This window comes from Haliotis rufescens, unplaced genomic scaffold (genome assembly GCF_023055435.1).
Source record: "Haliotis rufescens isolate VD_foot unplaced genomic scaffold, xgHalRufe1.0.p SCAF_7, whole genome shotgun sequence".
Taxonomy (NCBI): Eukaryota; Metazoa; Mollusca; class Gastropoda; order Lepetellida; family Haliotidae; genus Haliotis; species Haliotis rufescens.
In genome coordinates this window covers 26932763-26958529 of record NW_025964361.1, presented here as the reverse complement: position 1 = coordinate 26958529, position 25767 = coordinate 26932763, and the positions used below count along the sequence as shown (strand labels likewise).

The window sequence follows — 25767 nt, the reverse complement described above, 5'->3', positions numbered from 1 at the left end:
TTTTAGCCCCTTAATGCCAAGCGCCAGACACGGTAACAACAAGTACCATCTTTTAACGTCTATTGGTAGGACGCGGTCGGGGATCGAACACCGGATCCCTGACTGTGGTGTCCATGTTAAACTACTATGTCGGCTCTATCACTATACCACGGAGGCGGTCTTCAAGTGGAGGATATGTTATGGTAAAGCGTAAGTTGCCACACAATAGCTTTCTGATTTGAAATAATATGAGCACAGATACTCTACATTTTCGCTTCAGATTGTCCTCTCGCGAACGCAGGGTAGTGTAAACATATCGAGAACAAAGTGAGGGAGTAGGGGCAACGTACGTGTGTAGCGACCAGAACTGGGATACGACCAGAACTGGGATAAACACCGTAGAGAATTATATCTGTGGCATGCAACTATGTGTTTAATTGACAAACATTTAATAAGAGCAAAATCATCTGTACTTCTTGTGTTTTGTATTTTTACTCCGTTCTGCAAAGTGCGCCAATGGCAATGCTACTGACTCGATGTCCGACATTTGCAGCTAAATATAGCAGCGTATAAAAGTGGTAATGCGGAACTAAAGCGGAATACAATATCGCTCATGACAAAATGCAATTCCTATAAATATGGTCGTGTTGCTTATTATCTGTAATTACTGCCCATTGCCATGTTTAATTTCTAACCATGATATCACTCCCAAATGTATTATTTAATTGTCTATCATATCATAACCTTTGTGAGGTGGTGACATGTTTAATAACAGAGTAAATTTTCTGTTAAATAGCTATCTTGGCCACTTCTGAACACAGTGTTTCCTACAAAAATGCAAAAGCCAAATGAAAATAAAATTATTCTCTAATTTATGTATTTTAAAGTTGTAATGCCACTCATTGTTGGGGATACAAGCGTAATAATTCAAGTTCCTAGGATGTTTGTGTTATGCAATTTTGCAAGAGTTATGAGAGTTCGACATATTTCTTCTCATACACAGTAAAACAGCAGGTAAATGTCTAGGAATAAATACTCATGACATTGTACAATAGGCCATGATGTTCACAAAATATATGTGGGAGGGTATGTACATCAATATAATAATATTAATTATTTTGAATATAACTAAGTGTGTCATTTAACATCAAACAATGAATACTCAACATGTCAGAGTTGAAAGGGGTACAGTTAAATTTGTACTGTTCAAGGGATTTCTAAGCCCCATCACCTCACAGCCCTCTGGCAACTGATGTGTGTATTTTTGTTTGTATTCTCAAGTCCCAAAGTCATTTTTTGTAAATATTACTATCATTATCATGTTAGATTTTAGTGGTAACAATTATTCAAAATCACTCCATTTGATTATTGTGTACATGATGATAAAAGCAACTATTTTCTTATATTAATGGTGGAGGTACATGTAAGTTACATGATGTAACTGCTTCCAGGCATAGCAGATGCAGGATGTGAGAAAGTTTGTGCTTCATCTTAGAAGTCTAACTTAAAAAATAAAAGAAACTAATTACATATAGAATTAAAGCTGCAAGCAGCAATGGCGGGCTCCAAGTTACACTGTGCACAAACGTCCATGTTCGAATCCTTAAAGGGTTTCCTTGTACCAAATCCGTCACATGTAGGCACAACTTGCAGGGTATTGCTGCTACGAAATTGGCGTGTGCTAAGTCTGTTTTAAACCCATTTCCGACATCAAACATGTTCGAATCCTCAAAGGGTTTGTTTGTACCAACTCTGTCAAAAGATAGTCAGCGTTTGCAGGACATTGGCGTGTTCCAGGGGTGTCCCAAATTCTAATCAAATATTACCACCAAGTGTTGTTACTTTTTCCATGCACCCAAGAACAGAAAATAAGATGCATATGATACACTAACTTCATGTAAACTTGCAATAGTTTCTGTCAACACGCTAACAAGATATGATCGTTAAAGTAAAATTTCGGTAATTTTTTTTATCAAAATCAAAATCCAATACAACCGCAACTAAAACAGATATCCCAAAACGGCTATGAGAGTTTGCTGTGTTGTGTGTGGAGACAATTCTCAGAAAATTTGGAAGCATTTTATGCAGTGGATTCAGAGGAGATAGTATTTGAAGACAGGTACCCAAAAGACACTGTGAAAACCTTGAATCCAATATGGCTGCCAAACCATGTGACCAATGACCAAAGTCAAAGAACAAAAAATGTCAAGCAGCTCAAGCAGCAGATACATGCAAGTTTTCAAAGTAATCGGATAAGCGGTTGCAGAGCAATAGGGCGAAATACATCTTCAAAAAAATTATTGTCTTTTAGTTATCTGCCCTTGGCCTTTGGGCCTACGGCCTTGGGTTTTTGGCGGGCACTAGTACCCAACGGTCTTCATACACATACAAAATTTGAACAAAATCAAGCCAGTGGTTTTTTTGCTAGCTCTGGTACAAAAATCGGCGGAATAATAATAATATTAAATCAAATGCTAACACTGGGACTCTTCAGCCTTTTGGCTTGGGGACTCTTTAACAGGCTGTAACTTCTTTGTCAGTTGGGCTCCAGTCAAACGGATTAGCGTTCTGCGTTCGTCCGGGCCCCGGGTTCCTGTCGCATTGCTGAGATAAAGTGCTAAACTTGTTTCCGACCTCGTTCATATTCGAATCCTCAAAGGGTTTACCTGTACCAACGCCGTCAAATGTAAGGAACCTCTTGTGAGACATCACCACTACTAAATTGACATGTGCTTGGGTGTCCCAGGATGTTTCAACCATTTTCCAACTTCGACCATGTTCGAATCCGCATATGGTTTGCTTGTACCAACGCAATCAAATGTAATAAACCGCTTGTGAGACATCACCACACGTGTCTCAGGGTGTTCTTAACCCATGTTTGACTTCGACCATGTTCGAATCCGCATATGGTTTGCTTGTACCAACGCCATCAAATGTAATGCACCGCTTGTGAGACATCACCACACGTATCCCAGTGTGTTCTAAACCCACGTTTGACTTCGACCATGTTCGAATCCCCAAATGGTTTGGTTGTACCAACGCCATCACATGTAATGAACCGATTGTGAGACATCACCACACGTGTCCCAGTGTGTTCTTAACCCATGTTTGACTTCGACCATGTTCGAATCCGCATATGGTTTGCTTGTACCAACGCCATCAAATGTAATGAACCGCTTGTGAGACATCACCACACGTGTCCCAGTGTGTTCTTAACCCATGTTTGACTTCGACCATGTTCGAATCCGCATATAGTTTGCTTGTACAAACTCTGTCAAAAGATAGTCACCGTTTGCAGGACATTACCGCTACCAAATTGGCGTGTGCCACAGTTTCCCAGAGTGTACTAAACAATTTCCGACCTCGACCATATTCTAATCCGCAAATGGTTTGCTTTAAACAACGCCGTCAAAAATAAGGTACCGTAGCAATTGGCAATTGAGAAATGAAGAATCAAGCCAGCGAGTCTGACCACCCAATCCGATTAGTCGCCTCCTGTGACAAGCATAGTTGCCTCTTGAGACAAGCATCGGTTGAAAAAGGCCAATTCTAATCCTGGTCGTCAAGGGTAGTACACATAATACCGAACAAGACTGTGGAGAACGCTTGGATATCTGCAAAGCCAGTGAATGGGGGTGTATGGTAGATTTATGAGACGCTTCCTTCAATATTTGTACTCAAGTCTGATTTTTTTTCTTAAATCAAATAATACCACACCAAGCAGTGGTGCTTTCAGTATGTAACCCAGGACAAAATGAGCTACACATAGTCTCAAAGCTTCATGCAAACTTTCAATAGTTTCTGTTAAGAACCTTACAAGCTATGATCTTAAAAGTAAATTTTCGGTAAAAAGAAATGATCAAAATCAAAATCCAATATGACCGCAACTAAAAAAGATATCCAAAAACGGCTATGCTTATTTGTTGTGTTCTGTATGGAGACAATCCTCAGAAAGTTTGAAAGCATTTCATGCAGTGGATTCAGAGGAGATAGTATTTCAAGACAGGTACCCCAAAAAACCTGTCAAAAACCTTGAATCCAATATGGCTGCCAAACCACGTGATCAATGACCAAAGTCAAAGAACAAAAAATATCAAAGAACTGAAGCAGCAGATACATGCAAGGTTTGAAAGTAAACGGACAAACGGTTGTGGAGCAGCAGGGCAAAATATATCGTCAAAAAATACTTGTTATTCAGTTATCTGCCCTTGGCCTTTAGGCCTACGGCCTTGGGTTTTTGGCGGGCACTAGTACCCAACGGTCTACAAACCCACACAAAATTTGAACAAAATCGAGTCAGTGGTTATTTTGCTAGGGCAGGTACAAAAATCGGCGGAATAATAAATAATAATAAATAATAATAATAATAATAATTAAAGCTGCAAGCAGCAATGGCGGGCTCCAAGTTACACTGTGCACAAACGTCCATGTTCGAATCCTTAAAGGGTTTCCTTGTACCAAATCCGTCACAAGTAGGCACAACTTGCAGGGTATTGCCGCTACGAAATTGGCGTGTGCTAAGTCTGTTTTAAACCCATTTCCGACATCAAACATGTTCAAATCCTCAAAGGGTTTGTTTGTACCAACTCTGTCAAAAGATAGTCACCGTTTGCAGGACATTGGCATGTTCCAGGGGTGTCCCAAATTCTAATCAAATTTTACCACCAAGTGTTGTTACTTTTTCCATGCACCCAAGAACAGAAAATAAGATGCATATGATACACTAATTCATGTAAACTTGCAATAGTTTCTGTCAACACGCTAACAAGATATGATCGTTAAAGTAAAATTTCGGTAATTTTTTTTATCAAAATCAAAATCCAATACAACCGCAACTAAAACAGATATCCCAAAACGGCTATGAGAGTTTGCTGTGTTGTGTGTGGAGACAATTCTCAGAAAATTTGGAAGCATTTCATGCAGTGGACTCAGAGTTGTTTGCGTTTGAAGACAGGTACCCAAAAGACACTGTGAAAACCTTGAATCCAATATGGCTGCCAAACCATGTGACCAATGACCAAAGTCAAAGAACAAAATATGTCAAGCAGCTCAAGCAGCAGATACATGCAAGTTTTCAAAGTAATCGGATAAGCGGTTGCGGAGCAATAGGGCGAAATACATCTTTAAAAACGTCTTCATTTTTAGTTATCTGCCCTTGGCTTTTAGGTCTACGACCTTGGGTTTTTGGCGGGCACTAGTACCCGACAGTCCACATACACACACAAAATGTGAACAAAATCGAGCCAGTGGTTATTTTTCTAGCTCTGGTACAAAAATCAGCGGAATAATAATAATATTAAATCAAACGATAACACTGGGACTCTTCAGCCTTTCGGCTTGGGGACTCTTTAACAGGCTGTAACTTCTTTGTCAGTTGGGCTCCAGTCAAACGGATTAGCGTTCTGCGTTCGTTCGGGCCCCAGGTTCCTGTCGCATTGCTGAGATAAAATGCTAAACTTGTTTCCGACCTCGTTCATATTCGAATCCTCAAAGAGTTTACCTGTACCAACGCTGTCAAATGTAAGGAACCTCTTGTGAGACATCACCACTACTAAATTGACATGTGCCTGGGTGTCCCAGGATGTTTTAACCAATTTCCAACTTCGACCATGTTCGAATCCTCAAATAGTTTGCTTGTACCAACGCCATCATATGTAAGGAACCGCTTGCGAGACATCACCACACGTGTCCTAGTGTGTTCTTAACCCATGTTTGACTTCGACCATGTTCGAATCCGTATATGGTTTGCTTGTACCAACGCAATCAAATGTAATGAACCGCTGGTGAGACATCACCACACGTGTCCCAGTGTGTTCTTAACCCACGTTTGACTTCGACCATGTTCGAATCCCGAAATGGTTTGCTTGTACCAACGCCGTTAAATGTAATAAACCGCTGGTGAGACATCATGACATGTGTCCCAGTGTATTCTTAACCCATGTTTGACTTCGACCATGTTCGAATCCCGAAATGGTTTGCTTGTACCAACGCCGTTAAATGTAATAAACCGCTTGTGAGACATCATGACATGTGTCCCAGTGTATTCTTAACCCATGTTTGACTTCGACCATGTTCGAATCCCGAAATGGTTTGCTTGTACCAACGCCGTTAAATGTAATAAACCGCTTGTGAGACATAATGACATGTGTCCCAGTGGATTCTTAACCAATGTTTGACTTCGACCATGTTCGAATCCGCACATGGTTTGCTTGTACCAACTCCATCAAAAGATAGTCCACGTTTGCAGGACATTGCCGCTACCAAATTGGCGTGTGCCACAGTTTCCCAGAGTGGACTAAATGCCGACCTCAATATTCTAATCCGCAAATGGTTTGCAAATGGTTTGCTTTTAACAACGCTGTCAAAAATAAGGTACCGTAGCAATTGGCAATTGAGAAATGAAGAATCAAGTCAGCGAGTCTGATCACCCAATCCGATCAGTCGCCTCCTGTGACAAGCATAGTTGCCTCTTGAGACAAGCATCGTTTGAAAAAGGCCAATTCTAACTCTGGTCGTCAAGGGTAGTACACATAATATTGAACAAGGCTGTGGAGAACGCTAGGGTATCTGCAAAGCCAGTGAATGGGGGTTTATAGTAGATTTATGAGGCGCTTCCATCAGTATTTGTACTTGGGTGAAAATTTTTATCAAAATCAAAATCCAATATGACCGCAACTACAAAAGATATAAAAAAACGGCTATGCTAATTTGTTGTGTTCTATATGGAGACAATTCTCAGAAAGTTTGAAATCATTTCATGCAGGGGATTCAGAGAAGATAGTATTTGAAGACAGGTGCCCAAAAAACCCTGTCTAAACCTTGAATTCAATATGGCTGCCAAACCACGTGATCAATGACCAAAGTCAAAGAACAAAAATTATCAAGCACCTGAAGCAGTAGATACATGCAAGGTTTGAAAGTAAACGGGCAAACGGTTGTAGAGCAACAGGGCAAAATATATCGTCAAAAAATACTTGTTTTTCAGTTATCTGCCCTTGGCCTTTGGGCCTACGGCCTTGGCTTTCTGGCGGGCACTAGTACCCAACGGTCTACAAACACACACAAAATTTGAACAAAATCGAGGTAGTGGTTATTTTGCTAGGGCAGGTACAAAAATCGGCGGAATAATAAATAATAATAATAAATAATAATAATAATAATAATAATAATAATAAATCGAACGATTACAATAGGGCTCTTCAGCCTTTCGGCTTGGAGCCCTAATAATAAATCGAACGATTACAATAGGGCTCTACAGCCTTTCGGCTTGGAGCCCTAAATATTAGAGTAGAAATTGTTGAAAAAGATTTCTCTTGTTAAAAAAAGATTTCTTTAATGTTCCTTTGATTCACCCACCACCCTATTCTTTTTCTCATTGTTTTAAAGGAAAAAATACATATGTAATAACCGGTATGATAAAATCTCCTTCCTGGTCAGTATTAAAATAACTGGGAAACTCATTGAACCATTCCTGGTAGCTTATTGACATATATACGTTGAAGCTTTCAAAACCGTTTTGCCAGCAAAATGCCCTCATATTTCTGGGGAGACCATATGGAATCTAAATGATATTATTTAATATGATTGAAATATTTAGAAAGGTTTCAAAATTACCAACTTAAGACAGATAACATATATTTAATAAACCCATTACTAATAGAGAACTGAACTTGTTATCTCATGCTCTGTCATCATTGACATTAAAATTTGCAAGACAAAGCAACAGTAAGAGTTATCCTCCCTTTACAACTTGATCAAAATGGTCGTCTGGTCCTTGCTGTTGAAGGCCAAGTGGCTGAAGTTTCTAAGATAATATTTCTTTGAAAGACGAGAATGTGTAGGTAAGTCATTATACCATTACTTTTTACCTTTTTTCTGTGGTTTCTATCAAGGCAGATACAGACCTAGCACAATGTCATACATTGTGCAGTCAGTCCCTCCATGATGATCAGTTAGCCTATTACAGCTGTGAAGGGGACGAAGCTTTTTTTAAAACTATGTAGTTTCATATTCAAAGCTTATTGTCAAAGTACATGTTTCTCAAAGGTTGTAAATGTGAATGACAATGTTCAGAAAACAAAACTCTCAAGATTCCTTTCATTCTTGAAAGCATAACATTTATGCCACTTCTGGTTGAGGGGATGTGAGTAATAATATAGTCAACAATCTCTTAACATTAGCAATATTGACCCATAGCATTCAGATTCTGCTCACAGGTTTGAAATGTTATTTACTATCATCAGCCAAGAAGAAATCTTAATATTCCATTAATTGTAGATTTTAAAGGTGTTATCCCATTTCTGGTCAAGGTGATATGAGTATTAATATAGTCAAAAATCTCTTAAAATTAGAAATATTGTCCTATTACATTAAGATTCAGTCCACAAGTGTGAAATATTATTTACTATCATCAACCGACAAGAAATCTTTAGATTCCATTAATTGTAGATTTTAAAGGCATTATCCCACTTCTGGTCAAGGTTATATGAATAGTAATATAGTAAAAAAATCTCTTAAAATTAGAAACCTTGACTTAAAGTGTTCAGGCTTTGCTCACAGGTTTGAAATGTTATTTACTGTCATCAGCCTAGAAGAAATCTTAAGATTTCATTAATTGTAGATTTTAAAGGTGTTATCCCATTTCTGGTCAAGGGCAGATGAGTGATGATATAGTTAAAAATCTCTTAAAATTAGAGGGGGCACAGGTGGCCGTGTCTGTGCAGAGTTGCGTCCCTTGGATCCGCCAGCAACCTATGATGGTTGGTTCGAATCCCGGTTCACCCCAATAATGCTTCTAGGTTTGTCAGCACCATCACTTTGGGCTTTCCTCCCACATTAAGCTGACACACCGTGATATAACTGGAATAATGTTAAAAGTGGTGTTAAACCCAACTCACTTAAAAATTAGAAATATTGACCCATTGCATTCAGATTCTGCTCACAAACTAGAAATGTGCTTTGCTATCAGCAGCCAAGAGAAAATCTTAAGATTCCATTAATTGTAGATTTTAAAGGCGTTATCCCATTTCTGGTCAAGGTTATATGAGTAATGATATTGTAGAAAATCTCTTAGAATTAGAAATATTGACCCATTGCATTCAGATTCTGCTCACAAGTTTCAAATGTTATTTACTATCAGTAGTCATGAAGAAATCTTCAGATTCCGTTAACTGAAGATTTTATAGGTGTTATCTCATTTCTGGTCTAGGGGATATGAGTAATAAAATAGCAAAAAATCTGTTAAAATTAAAAATATTGGTCAATAGCATTCAGGTTCTGCTCACAAGTTAGAAATGTGATTTACTATCATCAGCCAAGAAGAAATCTTAAGATTCCATTAAGTGTAGATTTTAAAGGTGTTATCCCATTTCTGGTCAAGGTGATATGAGTATTAATATAGTCAAAAATCTCTTAAAATTAGAAATATTGTCCTATTACATTAAGATTCAGTCCACAAGTGTGAAATATTATTTACTATCATCAACCGACAAGAAATCTTTAGATTCCATTAATTGTAGATTTTAAAGGCATTATCCCACTTCTGGTCAAGGTTATATGAATAGTAATATAGTAAAAAAATCTCTTAAAATTAGAAATACTGACCCATTACATTTAGACCTTTGTTCATAGGTTTGAAATGTTATTTACTATCATCAACCGACAAGAAATTAGAAATCTTGACTCAAAGTATTCAGGCTTTGCTCACGGGCTAGAAATGTTATTTACTATCATCAGCCAAGAAGAAATCTTAAGATTCCATTAATTGTCGAGTTTATATACTTTATCCCATTTCTGGCTGAGGGGAGATGAGTAATGATATTGTAAAAAATCTCTTAAACTTAGAAATATTAACCCATAGCATTCAGAATCTGCTCACAAGCTAGAATGTGATTTACTATCCGCAGCCAAAAGAAAATCTTCAGATTCCGTTAACTGTAGATTTTATAGGTGTTATCCCATTTCTGGTCGAGGGGATATGAGTAATAAAATAGCAAAAAATCTCTTAAAATTAGAAATATTGACCCATAACACTCAGGTTCTGCTCACAAGTTTGAAATGTGATTTACTATCATCAGCCAAGAAGAAATCTTAACATTCCATTAAGTGTAGATTGTATGATGATATTGTGTATAAAATGTCATAGGTTGATTATGACCTGTGAACATCTGTATAGATTGATGTATTACCACCTTCCATGGATATGTGTATTTGTCTATTTCTAGACTTGCTAAAGCCAAACTGGGGAAAGTGGAAATTGATAGTTTATACTGAAGGGTTCATTGGTCTGTTGAGGGCTCAAACAACTGAATACAGGCAAGCTACTGCTAGCACTGACCTGACACACTAGCCATAAACATGTCACAAGATGATTCCCTAATTACTACTGAGTAGTTGTCTGTTCAGATCTCTTACTGCTCAGGAGATTGTTGATACTTGAATTCCAAGGAGGAACTATCTCTATGAAGGGTGTGAGAACTTCAGTGTAAATTTAAGCAAGGTCATAAGCTCATATTGTTAATGTTGTAGCAGAAAAAAATAATTTTACTTTACTGGAATTATTTGAATTATACCTTGCTTCAAACCATCCATTCTGTCATTAGCCTTAGATATGTACGAACCCATGTAATCCTGTGACACATTAAAAGCTGCTTCTTCAGCTCTCATTCTGTTTGATAAGATATTGATATGTTGTCGTATTATGTTCACGTCGCTGTCAGGGCGGCACCAAATAAATTGCGTGAGAATGCACCAATAAAAGGTAGCAATGCTCTCTTGGAGCAAGTTTGAGAACCAACAATTTGACCTTGAAGAATAATGTTTCTGATCAAAGTAAGCCCTCCTAACATGTCTTTGAAAGTGTCGTCATGTACGCGATAAGTAAAATTCAATATAGCCCTCATATTTTCATCACAGGACATATTAGCCTGAAGACTAATTCTTACTAATACTTTGTACACCATGTCTGAACTCCTGAAGCAAAGACAAAAAGAAACTATTCTGCCTGACATAGATTATCAATATGTACATTTTACCTCAACATTCAAGTAGATCTCTACATTAACTATGGTAATAAGCAGTACTTCTTTGTTCTCGTTTCATTTGCCAGGTACTATACTCAACAACAAAAGTTCCTGTGACACAAATATTTTAGTGTATTTTTCAAACAAGTAAAGTTTGGTTTTCAATATTGTAGTACATGTATGGAATCTAGTCACAAAAACGCAACTGCTACAGAAAAGCATGCATTCGATGCAAAAGTTGACTTTTATGCAAGCCCCATGCATTTCACTACCCAAGAATGGGTATAAAAACATGTGCGTTAACTGGATTCCATGTGCATTGTTTAGCATCATGCTGACAACAACTACTCAGAAAAACAACAAAATTACGCAATTATTCCACATTACGAAATGCCACGCTTGTCCGAAAATGAGTGCCTGTGAGCAATTTGGTGTTTATGGCAACATTGGCAACAGACGAATGCAGTCAGACACAATCCTCAGAGTGGCAGGCCATGCGTAACCAGTAATCGACAAGACAACTTGATTTGAACAATACACCTACGAAATCGATTCCAGCCAGCAACAGTGACTGCAAGAAGCATCCCTGGCCTTTGATGAATATCTTCACAAACCGTACCTCACCACCTCAGATGTGCAGGGATTGTCGCCAGAAGACCCGCCAGACGTCCCATTTTGACAGGAAACCACCGTCAAGCATGTCTACACTGGTGTAGACAGCGTCTACGCTGGACGGCCATGCAGTGGGGACAAGTTCTATTCACTGACGAGTCTCGTTTTCACCTCAGCCAAAGCGATCGACGGATTTGTGTGTACCTACATCAAGGTGAATGTTACTTCAATCGTTGTGTTATGGAAGAAGATTGGTTCGGGGGCGGCAGCATTATGGTATGGGGTGGGATTGCAGCAAGACAGAGGACCTGTTTGATAGTGGTAGAGGGAAATCTCAATGGACAGCGCTACCGCGACGAGATCCCTGGCCCTGTTGTTCTACCGTTTTGTCGTCATCATGGCCCAGGCATTACCTTTCAACATGACAATGCTCGGTCTCATATTGTTCGACTTGTTCAGGATTCTCTTCAATCAACCAACGTAATTGTCATCCCCTGGCCGGCTCACTCCCCAGATCTCTCACCAATCGAGCACATATGGGATGAGATGGATCGGCGCCTTCGACGTCAACCACGTGTTCCACAGACACAGCAGGAACTTCAAACATGCTCCAGCAGATATGGACAGATATCCCACAGGACTTTGTGCGACGCCTGGTCTATTCCATGAGACAAAGACATGTTGCTTGCATTGCAGCCAGAGATGGACACACACCCTATTGATTTGTAAATTGACATTTTGGCATGTTCATGTTTTTTATGAAATCACACATTTTCTGAAGTCAATCAATCAATCTTTATTGTATGAAAGGCCATTGGCCCATATACACATACAGATAAACAATATCATTTACAGCTGTACAGCGCATTATATAATTATTGGATAACTAATATGATGCTTGACATGTAATAGAGGTATTGTAATAACAGTGGTAATAACCACAGTGGCAGCAGTAGTAGTATAAAATACAAAAGGAATGGAATGGAAATATGAAGTTTTACGTCGCAAAGGCTTTCAGCCATAGCACGACGTTCAATACAAAAGGATCTATCAGTAATATACTCATCATGTCATGACAATTTGACAATTTAAATGTATATGCATTTCTAGTAGAAACAAACAGACAAAAATGAAATGTAGATACTCCTGATCTAGATGCGAAAGTTTCAAAACAACTAATTATTTCTGGACATATCGGATTTACTAAGTAATTTACTATGCACTCGTAGACTTTGATAGATGTATTGTGATATCTTAGTTAATTTTTTACTAGGGATACCATTAAAAGATAATATTTTGTTCATGGAATAGTGGTTCTTAGTGATATCAGGCATATATTTCAATCTTAGGTTGTCGTAAATTGGACATATAAACAAAAAGTGTAATTCGTTTTCAATATGGTTTTCGCAGAATGGACAAAAACGCATATCCTTAGGAATAGAGGAGAAGCGACCCCTGTTGCACATCAAATCATTTAACCCTAGCCTGAGTTTAATAAATGTGTCTCTAATTTTTATCTCTGTTATAGTATGCAGGTAAACCTCTGGTGTTAGACAATATTTAAAGGTTTTATAGACGTCGTAGCGTGTACTGTTATCTAGTGACGACCTCCAGTTTTGAGTAAACATATCAATTGCTACCTGCTTAAAAGAGCTAAGAAAATACATTTTGTCTCCAACGCTTTGATTTAGCCAAACATATCCAAATCCGAGAGAGAAGAGTAAATGCTTAATGTTTGATGCCCAGGTTACGTAACCAACACTTTCACGATAGACAATCATTTCGTAGCATTTTCTTGGGATTCGTTCCAGCGACATCCCTGTTATTTTGAGCCAGTATCTGAGTAAACGTAAATATGAACAAATATATAACGGGTATCTACCACATTCGCCATAGACCATATGACTTGGAGCTGATTCAGAAACATTTAGTATGACAAATTAAACCATTTGAACATTTACAGGAGTCTTTTGTTCTGTTGCAAACAGAAATTGTTTCAGATTTGGTAAAAAACATAACTTTGCATTAAATCTTATTTAATGTCACAGGAACTTTTGTTGTTCAGTATATATTATTACTTATATGGCCTTGACCAGAAAAAGGGAGAACACCTGTAAAATCTACAGTTAATGGAATCTTAAGATTTTCTTTCAGCTGATGATAGTAAAAAACATTTCAAACTTGTGGACAGAATCTGAATGTAATGGGTCAATATTTCTAATTTTATGAGATTTTATACTGTATTATCATATAATGGGTAGGTTTCTCAGCAGAATAAAGCCAATGGATAAAAACGATATCCGTTGGGGTCATATGCGGATAGAGATGCAATTGTCAAAGGTCAAGTTGGGACTACTTTCACTGTTTATAAACAAACATGGCATCGCCCTTGTCATTCGGGGATCAAGTCAGAATTAACCATCGGGAATCTGGAGAAATATCAATTACTATGTATTTAACAAGCCAAGGCTCACTAAATACAATGTTTATTCCTAATACAGGATATTTACCATCCCAAAACACACTCGCGTGATAACCTCTATTTATCACTTATATCACCTCAACCATAAGTGGGGGCGGTCGGGTAGCCTAGTGGTTAAAACATTGGCTCGTGACGCCGAAGACCTGGGTTGATTCCCAATATGGGTACAATGAGTGAAGCCCATTTCTGGTGTCCCCCAGTGATATTGCTTGAATATTGCTAAAAGCAGCATAAAACCATAGTCACTTACTCGCTCAACCATAAATGGAATAACACCTTTAAAATCTACAGTTAATGGAATCTTAAGATTTGTTCTCGGCTGATGATAATAAATAACATTTCGCACTTGTGAGTAGAATGTGAATGCAATGGGTTAATACTGTTAATTTTACAAGATTTTTGACTATATTAAGACTCATATTGCCTCGACCATAAATGGAATAATGCCTTTAAAATCCACAATTAATGGAATCTTAAGATTTCTTGTCGGTTGATGATAGTAAATAATATTTCGCACTTGTGGACAGAATCTTTATGTAATGGGTCAATATTTCTAATTTTAAGAGATTTTTGACTATATTATGACTCATATCAGCTTGACCAGAAGTGGGATAATGCCTTTAAAATCTACATTTAATGGAATTTTAAGATTTCTTGTCGGTTGATGATAGTAAATAATATTTCGCACTTGTGAGCAGAATCTTTATGTAATGGGTCAATATTTCTAATTTTAAGAGATTTTTGACTATATTATGACTCGTATCACCTTGACCAAAAGTGGAATAATGCCTTTCAAAATCTACAATTAATGGAATCTTAAGATTTCTTGTCGGTTGATGATAGTAAATAACATTTCAAACCTATGAACAAAGGTCTGAATGTAATGGGTCAATATTTCTAATTTTAAGAGATTTTTGACTATATTATGACTCATATCAGCTTGACCAGAAGTGGGATAATGCCTTTAAAATCTACAATTAATGGAATCTTAAGATTTCTTCTCGGTTGATGATAGTAAATAATATTTCGCACTTGTGGACAGAATCTGAATGTAATGGGTGAATATTTCTAATTTTAAGAGATTTTTGACTATATTATGACCCATATCAGCTTGACCAGAAGTGGGATAATGCCTTTAAAATCTACATTTAATGGAATTTTAAGATTTCTTGTCAGTTGGTGATAGTGAATAATATTTCACACTTGTGGACAGAATCTTTATGTAATGGGTCAATATTTCTAATTTTAAGAGATTTTTGACTATATTATGACTCATATCAGCTTGACCAGAAGTGGGATAATGCCTTTAAAATCTACATTTAATGGAATTTTAAGATTTCTTGTCGGTTGGTGATAGTAAATAATATTTCACACTTGTGGACAGAATCTTTATGTAATGGGTCAATATTTCTAATTTTAAGAGATTTTTGACTATATTATGACTCATATCAGCTTGACCAGAAGTGGGATAATGCCTTTAAAATCCACAATTAATGGAATCTTAAGATTTCTTGTCGGTTGATGATAGTAAATAATATTTCGCACTTGTGGACAGAATCTTTATGTAATGGATCAATATTTCTAATTTTAAGAGATTTTTGACTATATTATGACTCATATCAGCTTGACCAGAAGTGGGATAATGCCTTTAAAATCTACATTTAATGGAATTTTAAGATTTCTTGTCGGTTGATGATAGTAAATAATATTTCACACTTGTGGACAGAATCTTTATGTAATGGGTCAATATTTCTAATTTTAAGAGATTTTTTACTATATTATGACTCATATCAGCTTGACCAGAAGTGGGATAATGCCTTTAAAATCTACATTTAATGGAATTTTAAGATTTCTTGTCGGTTGATGATAGTAAATAATATTTCGCACTTGTGAGCAGAATCTTTATGTAATGGGTCAATATTTCTAATTTTAAGAGATTTTTGACTATATTATGACTCGTATCACCTTGACCAAAAGTGGAATAATGCCTTTCAAAATCTACAATTAATGGAATCTTAAGATTTCTTGTCGGTTGATGATAGTAAATAACATTTCAAACCTATGAACAAAGGTCTGAATGTAATGGGTCAATATTTCTAATTTTAAGAGATTTTTGACTATATTATGACTCATATCAGCTTGACCAGAAGTGGGATAATGCCTTTAAAATCTACAATTAATGGAATCTTAAGATTTCTTCTCGGTTGATGATAGTAAATAATATTTCGCACTTGTGGACAGAATCTGAATGTAATGGGTGAATATTTCTAATTTTAAGAGATTTTTGACTATATTATGACCCATATCAGCTTGACCAGAAGTGGGATAATGCCTTTAAAATCTACATTTAATGGAATTTTAAGATTTCTTGTCAGTTGGTGATAGTGAATAATATTTCACACTTGTGGACAGAATCTTTATGTAATGGGTCAATATTTCTAATTTTAAGAGATTTTTGACTATATTATGACTCATATCAGCTTGACCAGAAGTGGGATAATGCCTTTAAAATCTACATTTAATGGAATTTTAAGATTTCTTGTCGGTTGGTGATAGTAAATAATATTTCACACTTGTGGACAGAATCTTTATGTAATGGGTCAATATTTCTAATTTTAAGAGATTTTTGACTATATTATGACTCATATCAGCTTGACCAGAAGTGGGATAATGCCTTTAAAATCCACAATTAATGGAATCTTAAGATTTCTTGTCGGTTGATGATAGTAAATAATATTTCGCACTTGTGGACAGAATCTTTATGTAATGGATCAATATTTCTAATTTTAAGAGATTTTTGACTATATTATGACTCATATCAGCTTGACCAGAAGTGGGATAATGCCTTTAAAATCTACATTTAATGGAATTTTAAGATTTCTTGTCGGTTGATGATAGTAAATAATATTTCACACTTGTGGACAGAATCTTTATGTAATGGGTCAATATTTCTAATTTTAAGAGATTTTTTACTATATTATGACTCATATCAGCTTGACCAGAAGTGGGATAATGCCTTTAAAATCTACATTTAATGGAATTTTAAGATTTCTTGTCGGTTGATGATAGTAAATAATATTTCGCACTTGTGAGCAGAATCTTTATGTAATGGGTCAATATTTCTAATTTTAAGAGATTTTTGACTATATTATGACTCGTATCACCTTGACCAAAAGTGGAATAATGCCTTTCAAAATCTACAATTAATGGAATCTTAAGATTTCTTGTCGGTTGATGATAGTAAATAACATTTCAAACCTATGAACAAAGGTCTGAATGTAATGGGTCAATATTTCTAATTTTAAGAGATTTTTGACTATATTATGACTCATATCAGCTTGACCAGAAGTGGGATAATGCCTTTAAAATCTACAATTAATGGAATCTTAAGATTTCTTCTCGGTTGATGATAGTAAATAATATTTCGCACTTGTGGACAGAATCTGAATGTAATGGGTGAATATTTCTAATTTTAAGAGATTTTTGACTATATTATGACCCATATCAGCTTGACCAGAAGTGGGATAATGCCTTTAAAATCTACAATTAATGGAATCTTAAGATTTCTTGTCGGTTGATGATAGTAAATAATATTTCACACTTGTGGACAGAATCTGACTGTAATGGATCAATATTTCTAATTTTAAGAGATTTTTGACTATATTATGACTCATATCACCTTGACCAGAAGTGGGATAATGCCTTTAAAATCTACATTTAATGGAATTTTAAGATTTCTTGTCGGTTGGTGATAGTGAATAATATTTCACACTTGTGGACAGAATCTTTATGTAATGGGTCAATATTTCTAATTTTAAGAGATTTTTGACTATATTATGACTCATATCAGCTTGACCAGAAGTGGGATAATGCCTTTAAAATCTACATTTAATGGAATTTTAAGATTTCTTGTCGGTTGGTGATAGTAAATAATATTTCACACTTGTGGACAGAATCTTTATGTAATGGGTCAATATTTCTAATTTTAAGAGATTTTTGACTATATTATGACTCATATCAGCTTGACCAGAAGTGGGATAATGCCTTTAAAATCCACAATTAATGGAATCTTAAGATTTCTTGTCGGTTGATGATAGTAAATAATATTTCGCACTTGTGGACAGAATCTTTATGTAATGGGTCAATATTTCTAATTTTAAGAGATTTTTGACTATATTATGACTCATATCAGCTTGACCAGAAGTTGGATAATGCCTTTAAAATCTACATTTAATGGAATTTTAAGATTTCTTGTCGGTTGATGATAGTAAATAATATTTCACACTTGTGGACAGAATCTTTATGTAATGGGTCAATATTTCTAATTTTAAGAGATTTTTGACTATATTATGACTCGTATCACCTTGACCAAAAGTGGAATAATGCCTTTCAAAATCTACAATTAATGGAATCTTAAGATTTCTTGTCGGTTGATGATAGTAAATAACATTTCAAACCTATGAACAAAGGTCTGAATGTAATGGGTCAATATTTCTAATTTTAAGAGATTTTTGACTATATTATGACTCATATCAGCTTGACCAGAAGTGGGATAATGCCTTTAAAATCTACAATTAATGGAATCTTAAGATTTCTTCTCGGTTGATGATAGTAAATAATATTTCGCACTTGTGGACAGAATCTGAATGTAATGGGTCAATAATACTAATTTTAGGAGATTTTTGACTATATTATGACTCATATCACCTTGACCAAAAGTGGAATAATGCCTTTCAAAATCTACAATTAATGGAATCTTAAGATTTCTTGTCGGTTGATGATAGTAAATAACATTTCAAACCTATGAACAAAGGTCTGAATGTAATGGGTCAATATTTCTAATTTTAAGAGATTTTTGACTATATTATGACTCATATCAGCTTGACCAGAAGTGGGATAATGCCTTTAAAATCTACAATTAATGGAATCTTAAGATTTCTTGTCGGTTGATGATAGTAAATAATATTTCACACTTGTGGACAGAATCTGACTGTAATGGATCAATATTTCTAATTTTAAGAGATTTTTGACTATATTATGACTCATATCACCTTGACCAGAAGTGGGATAATGCCTTTAAAATCTACATTTAATGGAATTTTAAGATTTCTTGTCAGTTGGTGATAGTGAATAATATTTCACACTTGTGGACAGAATCTTTATGTAATGGGTCAATATTTCTAATTTTAAGAGATTTTTGACTATATTATGACTCATATCAGCTTGACCAGAAGTGGGATAATGCCTTTAAAATCTACATTTAATGGAATTTTAAGATTTCTTGTCGGTTGGTGATAGTAAATAATATTTCACACTTGTGGACAGAATCTTTATGTAATGGATCAATATTTCTAATTTTAAGAGATTTTTGACTATATTATGACTCATATCAGCTTGACCAGAAGTGGGATAATGCCTTTAAAATCCACAATTAATGGAATCTTAAGATTTCTTGTCGGTTGATGATAGTAAATAATATTTCGCACTTGTGGACAGAATCTTTATGTAATGGGTCAATATTTCTAATTTTAAGAGATTTTTTACTATATTATGACTCATATCAGCTTGACCAGAAGTGGGATAATGCCTTTAAAATCTACATTTAATGGAATTTTAAGATTTCTTGTCAGTTGATGAGAGTAAATAATATTTCACACTTGTGGACAGAATCTTTATGTAATGGGTCAATATTTCTAATTTTAAGAGATTTTTGACTATATTATGACTCGTATCACCTTGACCAAAAGTGGAATAATGCCTTTCAAAATCTACAATTAATGGAATCTTAAGATTTCTTGTCGGTTGATGATAGTAAATAACATTTCAAACCTATGAACAAAGGTCTGAATGTAATGGGTCAATATTTCTAATTTTAAGAGATTTTTGACTATATTATGACTCATATCAGCTTGACCAGAAGTGGGATAATGCCTTTAAAATCTACAATTAATGGAATCTTAAGATTTCTTCTCGGTTGATGATAGTAAATAATATTTCGCACTTGTGGACAGAATCTGAATGTAATGGGTCAACAATACTAATTTTAAGAGATTTTTGACTATATTATGACTCATATCACCTTGACCAGAAGTGGGATAATGCCTTTAAAATCTACATTTAATGAAATTTTAAGATTTCTTGTCGGTTGATGATAGTAAATAATATTTCGCACTTGTGAGCAGAATCTTTATGTAATGGGTCAATATTTCTAATTTTAAGAGATTTTTGACTATATTATGACTCGTATCACCTTGACCAAAAGTGGAATAATGCCTTTCAAAATCTACAATTAATGGAATCTTAAGATTTCTTGTCGGTTGATGATAGTAAATAACATTTCAAACCTATGAACAAAGGTCTGAATGTAATGGGTCAATATTTCTAATTTTAAGAGATTTTTGACTATATTATGACTCATATCAGCTTGACCAGAAGTGGGATAATGCCTTTAAAATCTACAATTAATGGAATCTTAAGATTTCTTGTCGGTTGATGATAGTAAATAATATTTCACACTTGTGGACAGAATCTGACTGTAATGGATCAATATTTCTAATTTTAAGAGATTTTTGACTATATTATGACTCATATCACCTTGACCAGAAGTGGGATAATGCCTTTAAAATCTACATTTAATGGAATTTTAAGATTTCTTGTCAGTTGGTGATAGTGAATAATATTTCACACTTGTGGACAGAATCTTTATGTAATGGGTCAATATTTCTAATTTTAAGAGATTTTTGACTATATTATGACTCATATCAGCTTGACCAGAAGTGGGATAATGCCTTTAAAATCTACATTTAATGGAATTTTAAGATTTCTTGTCGGTTGGTGATAGTAAATAATATTTCACACTTGTGGACAGAATCTTTATGTAATGGGTCAATATTTCTAATTTTAAGAGATTTTTGACTATATTATGACTCATATCAGCTTGACCAGAAGTGGGATAATGCCTTTAAAATCCACAATTAATGGAATCTTAAGATTTCTTCTCGGTTGATGATAGTAAATAATATTTCGCACTTGTGGACAGAATCTTTATGTAATGGGTCAATATTTCTAATTTTAAGAGATTTTTGACTATATTATGACTCATATCAGCTTGACCAGAAGTGGGATAATGCCTTTAAAATCTACATTTAATGGAATTTTAAGATTTCTTGTCGGTTGATGATAGTAAATAATATTTCACACTTGTGGACAGAATCTTTATGTAATGGGTCAATATTTCTAATTTTAAGAGATTTTTGACTATATTATGACTCGTATCACCTTGACCAAAAGTGGAATAATGCCTTTCAAAATCTACAATTAATGGAATCTTAAGATTTCTTGTCGGTTGATGATAGTAAATAACATTTCAAACCTATGAACAAAGGTCTGAATGTAATGGGTCAATAATACTAATTTTAAGAGATTTTTTACTATATTATGACTCATATCAGCATGGCCAGAAGTGGGATAATGCCTTTAAAATCTACATTTAATGGAATTTTAAGATTTCTTGTCGGTTGATGATAGTAAATAATATTTCGCACTTATGAGCAGAATCTTAATGTAATGGGTCAATACTGCTATTTATAAGAGACCTTTTACTATATAATCACTCATGTCCCTTTGACCAGAAATGGGATAGCCCTTTCACATGTACAAATAATGGAATGCTTGTAGCTGATTTTTATTAATTATCGATTAGATATTTACCCTTGTATTACTGTAATCAAACCATGCAGAAGCGGCATAACACCTTTAAAATTTATTAACTGTTGAATATTTATAATTAATTTTAGCTTTTGAAAGTGATTAGGACCACAAACTTAGCAAATATTGAGGGAGGTCATGAGTGGTACTTTTATAGGGAGTGTTATACCAGTAAGTATGTTACACAAGGAGTGTCAGAATTCAGAAATTCTTGTATTTACCGAGTGAGGGTGAAGGTAATACATGGATTCTTACATGAGTTTTGTAAAACAGAATATGTACTGTGTTTATCCACGTTTATCCACGTAAAGCCAATCGCCAAGCACGGGTACTATCTTATTCCGTGTATTTTACCTTACCTTCCGCTGTCAGGGGTGCGATTGGTTAGCCTATTGGTGAAAGCGTTCGCTCGTCACGTCGAAGGCCCGGGTTCGATTCCCATCATGTGTTCAATGAGTAAACCCTATTTCTGGTGTCCCGTGCCATGATACTCCAGGAATGCTGCTAAAAGCAGTGTAAATACATATTCACCCACTTACTCACTCCTTATGCAGACGTCTATCCACTAGACCACTCAGGCAGTTGATTTCGTGTAGAAGTGGTCCCCAGCAACACATGCTTAATTTTAATTGTCTTACTAGGTGACTTCATGGATCGGAGGTTCAACGTCCTCCGACGTGCTGGATGTTTTTGCTTATAATATCAATCACTATTTTGCTCTCTGCCCATGTGGACCAACATTTTACTGCAAGAACCAGTAACAGCAAAGCTGACCATGCAGGTAATATTCCCATGATCGGATGGGGAGTCCGGCTTAGAATCGTATAATAAGAGGCAACTAACGAGCCTCGGGTAGTCAGGTTCGTTATTTGGTTGATTGCGAGACATCGTACATGTCGGCGTGGGACGTTGTTCATACTTAAACCAATCGTTTATTTACATGTATTTATATCGGGGTACATGACACACAATTAACGAAGTCACTATACAAGCATGCCCACCCGGTCCATCGATTGTGGTGCCCGTGAAGACCCGGGGTAGAATAGGTCTTTTCAGCAATCCATGCTTGCCCTAAAAGGCGACTATGCTTCTCGTAAAAGGCAACTAACGGGATCGGGTGTTCTGGCTCACTGACTTGGTTGATGCATGTCATCGTATCCCAAATGCATGGATCGATGCTCATGATGTCTATCACTGGATTGTCCGTGTTGTCTGGTCCAGACTCGATTATTTACAGACCGCCGTCATATAGCTGGAATATTGCTCAGTGCGGCGTTAAACAACCAACCAACCAACCAACCATCGATTGTCGCCTAACATGACAAGCGAAGCGGTGGGTATATTTTAAGCAATGCCCAACATAGACATACACAATGCACTGTCCATGGATCATCGTGATTTTAGGCTAGATATATAAATATATTATTTCGACTTGCTTCAATATATCTTTCCTTTATTTCAAATTGAAGCTGCCTGGTTCCTAAAACACTATGGAGTAACTATATACTCCTTTCTGTTAGGTCTGGATTACCGGTGCATGCATGCATGAGGAGTCATATCCGTCTTACCGCTTATATCTGTTAGTTATACATTTATATTTATACATTTATTATAAATTTGCACACCAAACTTCTGAGCTCGCATTACCTGCATCATGTATATGTGATAAGGTTAAGTTAAGGAGGTATTTGAGGTTACCACTAACTTGTATATGTGGGTAGAATGCCATTCTGAAACAATCGTCAATATCCAGCTTGCATACTTCTTAGCATGTTTCAAAGCTTACATTGGTCTGCATCTACAGCTTTCTGAAGTATGTATAATATAATACATCCGATACAAACCCTCTATCGTTATCTATCGTTCTGAGTGATGTATAGTTTATATCCGATATACAAACTCCCCCGCGTCTTTCATTTATAATGATGTATATAACATGTCTGACACCCCGCGTTTCATTCTGAGTAATGTATATTTTATGTCCGATGTACCTGTGTACTTTCCCGTAACTTTGTAAAGAGGAATGATAAAACACTTTCATCTTGTGTAATTTTCGCCTCAATCTTCTGGCAAACCATAATATACAATTAACCCATCGAACTAATTAAAAGAAGTGGAAAGAGCTTGTCTAAATGCAGAGGCAAGTGAAATAATTGTTTTGAAATTATATAAATATGATTTCTCACATCTACTCATGTGTGAATTACAAGGATTCCCTTCAGCACAGTTACATTAAATAAATTAATGAGGATACATGTTTTGCATTTCTATTCACATCGTGGGATTGGAGGAGAACGCACGTTAATTTGGGCCACAAACAACAGAATTACGGAAAATTGTTTACAGTTACAAACAAAACAAAATCTAAATGGAATGCATAATGTGTCGAGGCTCTTTTATTTAACGGCCACAATCCGAAATATTTCAGAAACCCCTCAAGCACCGCCTTTACTTTTTTAATATGGACGATTCCATTCCATTCTATATACTATTGTGACCACAATGTGATGTAGAAACACATCCTTGATTTCAATTATTTATCTAATTATAACATAATTTGTTAAAAGAAATATCGCACAGACACTGACATTTGTGCATAAATGTGAATTGCCGCACAGAAAGGCGTGTGAATATTTGTCAAGTACAAAATAACAAAATAATAATAATACCTGAAGATGTTTCCAATTTATAGTGAAGAATGTAATGTGCGTTATTTATTTGGAATGGGACATGGAAATATACAGAAGATCATATTCAGTACGGTCCCACCCAAAATATAAACTAAATCATATTCCGCATATATATCGCCATGTGTTTTAGAGCTAACCGAAAGCATTACCGCAGTAAATGGGGTTTTGCAAAATTGTGGACTGTTTATCCCAGTTCTGGTCGTATCCCAGTTCTGGTCGCTACAAACGTGAGCCCAGTCGTCTGAGGCGCCGCAATTCGCCGTCCAGAGTTGCGTCCCATGGGCACGCCTGAAACCTTTTGTAGTGAATGAGTATGGATTTACGCCGCTTTTAGCAATATTCCAGCAATATCACGGCGGGGGACATCAGAAATGGGCTTCACACATTGTACCCATGTCAGGAATCGAACCCGGGTCTTCGGCGTGACGAGCGAACGCTTTAACCACTTGGCTACCTGGCCGCCTGAATCCTTTTGTAAGAATTTCTAGGTCTGTCAGCACCGTACCCGTGCCAAAGTGGTAATCGTCTTGAGACCAGCACCACTTCCGGCTTTCCTTTCACATTAAGCTGACACGCTGTGATGTATCTGGAAATCTGTTCAAAGCGGTGTTAAACTCACCAATTCACTCAACTCTATATAGCAGTGATGATACCTTTAATCGAACACTTCCTGGTGAAAACCCCAACATTACGACTGAAAAAAACCCATACAAAACCAATATTGTTCAGCTAGATATGGAATACTGTAAGGGGCATTATCGCGATCTTTTGAAACGAGGTAAATTGCCCAAAATGTGAGAATGCGAGATTTGACTTGCATTCTCGTGTTTCTTTTGTTCTTAGCAGAATGCTACATTTGGAATGATGTAAAATCTCGCAATCTTGACTTGTCAAATCAGGCCACAAACACATCATTTAACACACATGCGAGAATGCTACATTTCATTTTCTCGCGTTCACCCGTTCTCGCATCCTCGTGCCTTCCACGAGCATGCGCCTTGACCTTATGATATTACGCATGCGCACTTTATAAGTCAAGTGGTCATGCTCCTTTCATGCTGTTCAATTTCCAAGTAGCATTTAGAAAAACGATTACCTAGCTTGAAAATAGGCAATTTACAGAAAAGCACGAGAACGCGAGATAGCAACATTAATCAAGTGTCACGATCTCGCATTCTCGCTTTTATTAAAATATTTACAAATAACTGTATGGACGATTGGCACAAAAGACATCGCGACATTGGTTCGTGATCTGGCGTTCTCGCGGCCTCATGCT

At 36.0% G+C, this 25767-nt stretch overlaps 1 protein-coding gene across 1 annotated transcript in view; it reads left to right on the top strand.

The window, feature by feature from the left end:
* LOC124137513 overlaps positions 1 to 25767 on the top strand; it is a 493827-nt gene that overhangs the window by 85064 nt on the left and 382996 nt on the right. The gene's annotated exons all lie outside the window — the stretch shown is intronic.